General features: G+C 38.3%; 1 long non-coding RNA gene across 1 annotated transcript; it reads left to right on the top strand.

Moving 5' to 3' along the window:
• Positions 1-312: 312 nt before the first annotated feature.
• LOC126819744 (uncharacterized) lies at positions 313-7240 on the top strand. The gene is made up of 5 exons (XR_007679741.1): positions 313-775; positions 2261-2479; positions 3750-3835; positions 4981-5084; positions 6924-7240. It is a non-coding gene; the product is annotated as an uncharacterized LOC126819744 (long non-coding RNA).
• Positions 7241-8440: the final 1200 nt, after the last annotated feature.

Genomic DNA, 8440 nt, shown 5'->3' with positions numbered 1-8440 from the left:
AAAGTCATCCTACTTTATGATTGATTAATTTAATGAGTCACATTATTGTTTAAAAAGAACACTGTCTCACTTTTAAAAAAAACAAAAAAACAAACCAATTATGCCTGCGAGAACAATGCTTGGAATGATTCCCACGTCAGAAAATTCCCCGCCCTGAAATAGTGATTGATGATGATGAGGTTTACTATTTCGGGGAACTATTAAGCTTAACTTGTACGGTAAAAAAACATATCATGGTTGGATATTTGATTGATTAACGTGGGTTAATTTATATTGTTGTCAACATTATGAAATTAGGCAGTAAGAGGAAGACCTGTGTCACAAGAATCAACTGTACCTGACGAGAACAGACTGTCTGAAAATGTTGTCTGTGCGGATAATTTTGTTTTGTACTTTGGTACATTTAAATCTCTGCCAACAACAGTACCCTGCATCTACGAATGGTATGGTCAGGAACAGCAACTGGGGCAATAGGATTATGACAAATAACCGCCACGACCCGTGGAGTTCTAACTTTCAACGAAGATCGTTCACCCCAAATACATCCACTGCTAGAGGTAATCGCAGGTTTCTGACAAACGGCCAGGGACAAAGGAGGACGAACTATAATCAACAACCACTACAACGACGACGACCAAATACACAACAGCTCTTCCCGAGAAGGAATCCCCAAGCACCTCCACCAAATTATCTCTCTGCTCCCACTGTTATGAAACTGATGCAGTTTATCAACAAATATAGAGCAGAAGTGGATGCCAGCAACATGATGGAGATGGTATGTTTGGGTTATTATTGTTTTTAGGTGTGTCAGGGGGTTGCGGGGGATTTTGCGCAACTTGCTGTAGAAGAGTGTGTTCTTCTCAGACCGGGATAATGAAGACAAGCATACGCAGCACAGTGTACTGTTAGGGAAATTTTTCCCGGTCAGCAGTACTACCGCCTACTCTCATTCATATTCTGAATTCTAGAACGTGCACGTTTTTTGTCCCATGCGAACGACTACACCGTGTTTTTTTCCAGGCCCTCTGTCCTACACGACTGACAGGGGGAACCGCGCGGGAAAGAGAGATGGGCGTAAATCGGAGACCTCGGATAAAACCCACGAGGCTACACAGGCGACCCTACTGCTTGCACGTACAGGCGTGGGTTAGGAAACACCCACTTGATTAAATGACAGACGTTATGATCTAAAGCGTGCTCATTAAACCCCCACCCCCTAAAAAACCATCTAGTTGTATCTTCCGACCATAAAGAGTCAAAAATCAATGATTGAAAAGTATATCAATGAACAAAATCCGCACAAATTCCCCAATCGAAAGCACGGGAACTGCTTTTTATTAATAATCAGATACTAATGTGGTGTTAATTGAAATAAATGAATATTTGGATACTTGTGTATTTTGGTAATGTCAGGTCGTTTGCTATTTAGGCAGTCAATAAGGCACATCCGATCGGGAGTACATCTTAGCTTTGGTGGGATGTACTAGGAGTTTAATTTCTTCATCTGATCGGAATCACATCCTAGATTTTGTGGGATATACACTAGAAATTCAATTTCCCCATTCGATCAGAATCAAATCCTATCTTTTGTGGGATATAATATGAGTTTATTTCCCTATCCGATCGGGAGTACATCTTAGCTTTGGTGGGATGTATTTGGAATTTAATTTCACATCCGATGGGCACCTTTTGTGAGATTTACTACAGAGCTTAATTCCCCATCGGAAGTACACGTTAGCTTAGGCGGGATATACTAGGAGTTTAATTTCCCCATCCGATCGGAAGGAAACATCCAGAAGATCTATATTGACTAAATTTATAATTATTTAAAGTTACAATTTCATATTTTTAAGTTATATTTTTAAAATATATTAAAATAAAGCCCTAAAATAGATGGTATCTATAAACAGTCCTACCTTGTTAAAGAATAATCCTATTAATCCAAACCTATAATTCACTATTGCCAGTTGAGAAATTGACAAAAATATCATTTTCAACTTCAAATTCAAACGTTTGAAGATAACTATTCCATGGTGGGGAATAGGAAAACAAGGTAGGTAATTGGGAGGTAATTGTGTTATTATTTCCGGTGTGAAGATTTTTAAGCGTGAGAAAGATAACCTATGACCGTATAATAGTGAGTTGACAACCTATTGAGCAAAAGACATCGAAATAATTATGTTTTGACTTTCTTAGAAAATATGAAATTATCGCTTTAATTAGTACAAAATACAAAAACATATTTTATTTGATTTATCAGAGATGGAGTAACGAACTAGCAAGACGCGCTGCCGCTAGAAGTGGGAGTTGTCAATTTAACCATCTTAAGGACACCCAGGGCGAGAGTCTGATAGTTGTACGCCATGACATAGTTGGTACCAATTTGGTGGATTACATTATGAACGAATGGTACGGAGAAAAGAATACTTTCAGACGAGAATATGATTGTAGAACAACTAAATCTTGTAATTACAGCCAGGTATTGTGTAAAGTTTCTTTTTTCGATTTCTTTCTTTCTTTTTCTCTTTATTTATTTGTACAATCAATGTAACATACGTTATAAAAGCTATGGAACATGCATTATAAAAGCTACAGAACATGCATTATAAAAACTATGGAAAATGCATTATAAAAGCGATGGAACATGCATTATAAAAGTTATGTAACATACGTTATAAAAGCTATGGAACATACATTATAAAAGCTATGGAACAAAAGCTATGGAACATACATCATAAAAGCTATGGAACATACGTTATAAAAGCTATGGAACGTATGTTATAAAAGCTATGGAACATACGTTATAAAAGCTATGGAACATACGTTATAAAAGTTATGGAACGTATGTTATATAAGCTATGGAACATACGTCATAAAAGCTATGTAACAATAACATACGTTATGCATGCTATGGAACATACGTTATAAAAGCTATGTAACATACGTTATAAAAGCTATGTAACATACGTTATAAAAGATATGGAACATACATTATAAAAGCTATGGAACATACATTATAAAAGCTATGGAACATAGGTTATAAAAGCTATGTTATAAAAGCTATGTAGCTTACGTTATAAAAGCTATGTAACCTAAGTTATAAAAGCTATGTAACCTACGTTATAAAAGCTATGGAACATACGTTATAAAAACTATGGAACATGCATTATAAAATCTATGTAACATACGTTATAAAAGTTATGGCACATACGTCATAAAACTATGGCACATGCATTATAAAAGCTATGGAACATGCATTATAAAAGCTATGTAACATACGTTATAAAAGCTATCTAACATACGTTATAAAAGCTATGTAACATGCATTATAAAAGTTATGGAACATACATTATAAAAGCTATGTAACATGCATTATAAAAACTATGTAACATGCATTATAAAAGATATGTAACATACATTATAAAAGCTGTGTAACATGCATTATAAAAGCTATGTAACATGCATTATAAAAGTTATGGAACATACGTTATAAAAGCTATGGAACAAACGTTGTAAAAGCTATGGAACATCCATTTCGCTATTAAAGACGGACATGCGCCATACAGTGTGCTATGGGGGACATTTATCGAATTCCAACTGTCAAATGTTGTTTTAGTTACACGTAAATGTGTACACGGGGCATTGGTGTTTAATCCTATTCATCCTGGGTTGTGAACTTGGGGCCAGACTATCTCTGTTGAAGTCAATATTATTTTATTATACTATTTTAATTACCGTTCATGTTTCAGATGATCTGGGCTACGACTAGACAAGTTGGCTGTGCATCACACATTTGCGCCAAACATCAATTGGTTGTTTGTTTATTCTCACCAGAGTAAGTATTAGGCTTTATATAGTAATCGATGGAAATGAAGTGAAATTGGGTTTAACGTCTTCACATTCAGCACCAACCGGACTAGTTACTTTAGTAACGAATTCTTAGAGAGCTGGTGCTAAGTGGGTAAGACGCTGGCTCGCTGGCCTGGAGGTCGGGTGTTCGATCCCTGCATTGGCCGAGAAAGTTCATTCAGATTTTCTGGCGTGGTTCTCCCTTGTCAGTGATGCAGGACTGAGGGCCTGACAATGGCAGTTGTCTAGTCGTTCGGATGGGACGAACAACCGAGGTCCCGTGTACACATTGGCGTGCACTTAAAATTCGATATAAGAGTAGGCCGTAGTGCCGCTGTCCGGGCGAAACCTCCCTCATAGCACACTGTATGGCGTATGCCCGTCTTCATTAGCCCATTTCGGAGCAGAACAGTAGGACGTTAAACCCCATTCCATTTCACTGCTCTCCTTCGTTACTGACGGATCATATACACATGTACTATGAAAAGGCTTTCCCCCCATCTCGATTCTAAGGCTATTTGGGAATTCTTACCGTCTTTTTGTCACCGTGATTCTTCTTTGTTCGCCAAAAGGAATTTAGCGATCCAAAAACACAATCAAAATTCATTTGCACTGAAAGTGAATGCGCAGCCATTCTTGTACCATGAAACCATGCTGAAACTGATCGAAAGTAATCACCTTTCCAATAAAAATGTAAACTTGCTAATTTCATTTTTGTGTAGAAACGACGTCGAAAAATCCCGATGAACTTTCTCCGCCAATGCAGGGATCGAACCCACGACCTTCAGGCTACCGAGCAGGGGTCTTACCCACTTAGCCACTGTGGCACCCTTATTTCTGGTCTTGTCAGCAGGTTTGTCGTGTAGGTTTTGTCCTGTCAGCAGGTTTGTCGTGTAGGTTTTGTCTTGTCAGGAGGTTTGTCGTGTAGGTTTTTTTTTTGCGTGTCGTATCGTGTCGTGTCGTGTAGTTTGTCCTGTCAGCAGGCTTTGTCTTGTAGGTTTTTGTTTTGCGTGTCGTGTCGTGTCGTGTCGTGTAGTTTGTCCTGTCAGCAGGTTTGTCTTGTAGGTTTTTGTTTTGCGTGTCATGTCGTGTAGAATACTAATTGTTTTATTTATTTGTCTTGTGTTACAGTGGTAATTTATATCGACAGCCGGCCTACATTAAAGGTAATCACTGCTCAAGATGTCAAGGTAGATGTAGAAATCAACTCTGTATGTGGTAGATAAACTATAGCGGTAGGTATATATATACTCTTTAAAAAAAAGTAGGGGATATTGAAATGCAAATACCTATGCAGGTAGTGATATGATAAATAGTCATAGACACTTGACATGCTTTGAGAGTATGTTCACAGATGAAGAACTTATCCCCCCAACAGAACCCCTGAGCTGCACATGCGACACGCAATAGCGCCATACACGTGGCAGGGGTTCATTGTCAAATTTGGCACTTCAAGGAAGGGTTGATGAAAACTGCCGCGTGCTGGTTTTTCTATCCATGTTTGCTTTCCTATCGGTTCTTGCATAAGATTTACTGTTTAGCGTATCTTTGCTTTAGCGTGTTACTTTTAATTTGATCTGGAGACCTGTCAACCTGTCAACACGTCAACCGACAACACGGCAAGTATTGGCCGTGGCACCGCAAGAGGAGTGAGTCAGATTGTCCAAAATCGTGATTGGACGGTTGATTAGGAGCATGCCACGACGAATTACTGAATGTCTGAGGATTGGTGGGTTACCCCTGACAGAGCTATGTAATTGTCAAACATTTGTAATTTTACATAAATTCAGTCTCGATCACACAGTACTCTACTATTTTGTCTCGATCATACAGTAATACCATATTCATAGTAACTAACTACATATGTTTAGTCTCGATTAAACGGTAATACCATATTTATAGTAACTAAATCTACATATGTTTAATCTCGATTATACAGTAATACCATATTTATAGTAACTAAATCTACATACCCCACAACACTTATCCAGTAATCAATTAGTCAATGTTTAGGTTAATTGGTATTATTGAATGTTCCTATTAGCCTTTATTAAATTAGATTACCTTTAGGTACACGTAATTAAGGGAGATCTCTGGTTTGTCAGCATTAATTAAGTATTGTTGTGTACATGTATATATAGTCCTGTCATATTTTCATTTTTTATCCTAGCTTGATAAGGTTCATTCCCATATCGCCGACTCATCGAGTTTTAGGGGAAAAAATTTGGTCGACGTTATGGGAATGAGTGGCTAAGAACAATAGACCCAAGCTGAAGGATAAACCTCATTAAGCAGATAATTTTGGGAGCATTAATTTATTTTTGTTAATTTATAACAATCTTTAACACCTAACATAACACAATTTTAAATTTTTGCACGCATAAAGTGTCCAACATAGTCCAAAAATTCTAATAAATTCAGTCTTCCTTGTTCATATCTATGCTTGGAATCTTCAATCTTCCTGTTGATATCGGTGTATTTTTTTCTTTTTGGGTGGTTGTCGCTGGCCACTTGCATACTGCAGTAACTGAATTTCAATCGTCTTTTGCTCTTCTTGCAAAAATGCCATCACTTCAAAAATATTAGGATGAGCTTTTCCAATTAATTTGATTAATTAGTGAGTGAGTCGACTTCTGATAAAAATCAATTTCAGTGAACTATATTAATAATGACTGGTCCCTGCCTCATTAACGCTTTTAATCCTTTTTAATCCCATCAAAGGGTGCCGCGGTCGACTTTCCAAAACTCGGTGAGTCGGCGATATGGGAAGACCCCCTTGATAATGACTAGCACTAGTCGAAACATCGCTCAGTAATAAGCAGTAATTGTATTCCATAGAATTGTGACCTGAAAACTCCAGTTCAATTACTAAATGCCATTGAAACATAAATAATTATGTTTTGACTTTCTTAGAAAATATGAAATCTCTCGCTTTAACTAGTACATTAGTATTCATATTCAGCGGGGGCCAATGATAGATCCCCACCCCACCCGTTCCGTCTAATGATGACTACGATATAGTAACTGAATCTACAACATGTCTTATCGTGTTTTCTGTTTTGTATATTTGACAGATGATAGCAAGCTGTGGAGAGTGGAAAGATGGCTACTCGATGGAGTTACCTGCCCTTTATTATAATTACTATTGTTTACTTTGATCACGATTCTTGTTGATTAATGTTTGTTGTTGTCTAACAGTTTAAAATAATGACTTTATAACACAGCACAGTTCAATATAATGAATTTATTATGGGACATTGTTGTTTCGTTGTCACTAAGTAGTTTCAAATAATGACTTTATTGTGGGACATTATTGTTGTCATGAAACAGTTCAATATAATGATTTTATTATGGGACATTGTTGTTTTGTAGTCACTTACTAATGACTTTATTATGTGACATTATTGTTGTCATGAAACAGTTAAAATAATGATTTATTATAGGACATGGTTGTTTTTGTTTTCTTGTTTTATTAATGAATGAGTAATACACAACAGGGTTCGATCCCCGTGTTGGACAGCAAGACACTTCCTGGTAATACAGCGCGGGGTTCCCCATGTTCCTGAAGCAACGACCGCTATTATTACAACATCTAGACGTTGCTAGACTGGTCTGCAATTCAAAAAGCTAAAGCTATGTTATCTCCCTTTAACGCAGACACGTGAACGATGGCGTTCAATCAGTGGCTGTGACACAAACACATTCACATCTAACATGGCGACCGCCACGGAAACCGTGACATTGAACGAACCTCGAACTTTGTAACTCGATAATGACAAACGAAAATCAAACACGGCGACCGCCACGGAAACCGTGACATTGAACGAACCTTGAACTTTGTAACTCGATTATCACAGGTAGACTTTTTAACTGGAAAGCGCGAACTTGGTATTCGCGATGATCAAGGAGTCTGATAGGGTCCCCAGTTGGGTCAGCAGCGAGAGAGAGAGAGAGAGACAGAGAGATAAATGGGGGAGTAGTTTTCACAATGTGGGTATTCTAGCAGAATTACGAAGTGTTGTCGATTCCCCGTTTGTATGTGACAAGGAGTAGGGTCACCTGTAAAACCTGATGGGGGGGGGGGGGGGTATGTCCGAATGGTATTTAACACATTTCTCTCTCGCTCTCTCTCTCTCTCCGGGTCCGCCGGTTTGTCCCCACTGCTAAAGACCCCTAAGCTCTAGCGAATTATTGAAATAAAAATGGGCAATATGTTATGACCGATTTGTGTCTAGTGGACGTTAAACCCCATTCTATCTCTCTCTCTCTTTCTCTCTCTCTCTCTAGAAGTAGGACCTCGATTTGACACATTCTAAATGTTTTTAAGACAAATCGTCGAGAGCTTCTTTTGTGCCGAGGAGAATTACGGGGGGTATACCGTTAAATTGAAATGACGAGCAATTTAGCTTTAATTCTTAATCAGTCTCTTATTCCATGGGATCAAAGGGAGCCACGGTGGCTATGAAAGTAAGACGCTGGCTGGCTAGCTTGGAGGTCGTGGATTCGATCCCGGTGTTGGCCGACAAATTTCGTTCATCGGGGTTTTCCGTTGTGGTTTCCCCCTGTCAATGATGCAGGACGGAGGGCCTGG

The sequence above is a fragment of the Patella vulgata genome, chromosome 4 (assembly GCF_932274485.2).
Source record: "Patella vulgata chromosome 4, xgPatVulg1.2, whole genome shotgun sequence".
In the NCBI taxonomy this organism is placed as follows: Eukaryota; Metazoa; Mollusca; class Gastropoda; family Patellidae; genus Patella; species Patella vulgata.
The sequence above is the reverse complement of the archived record's forward strand: the minus strand, read 5'-3'. Positions and strand labels throughout refer to the sequence as shown.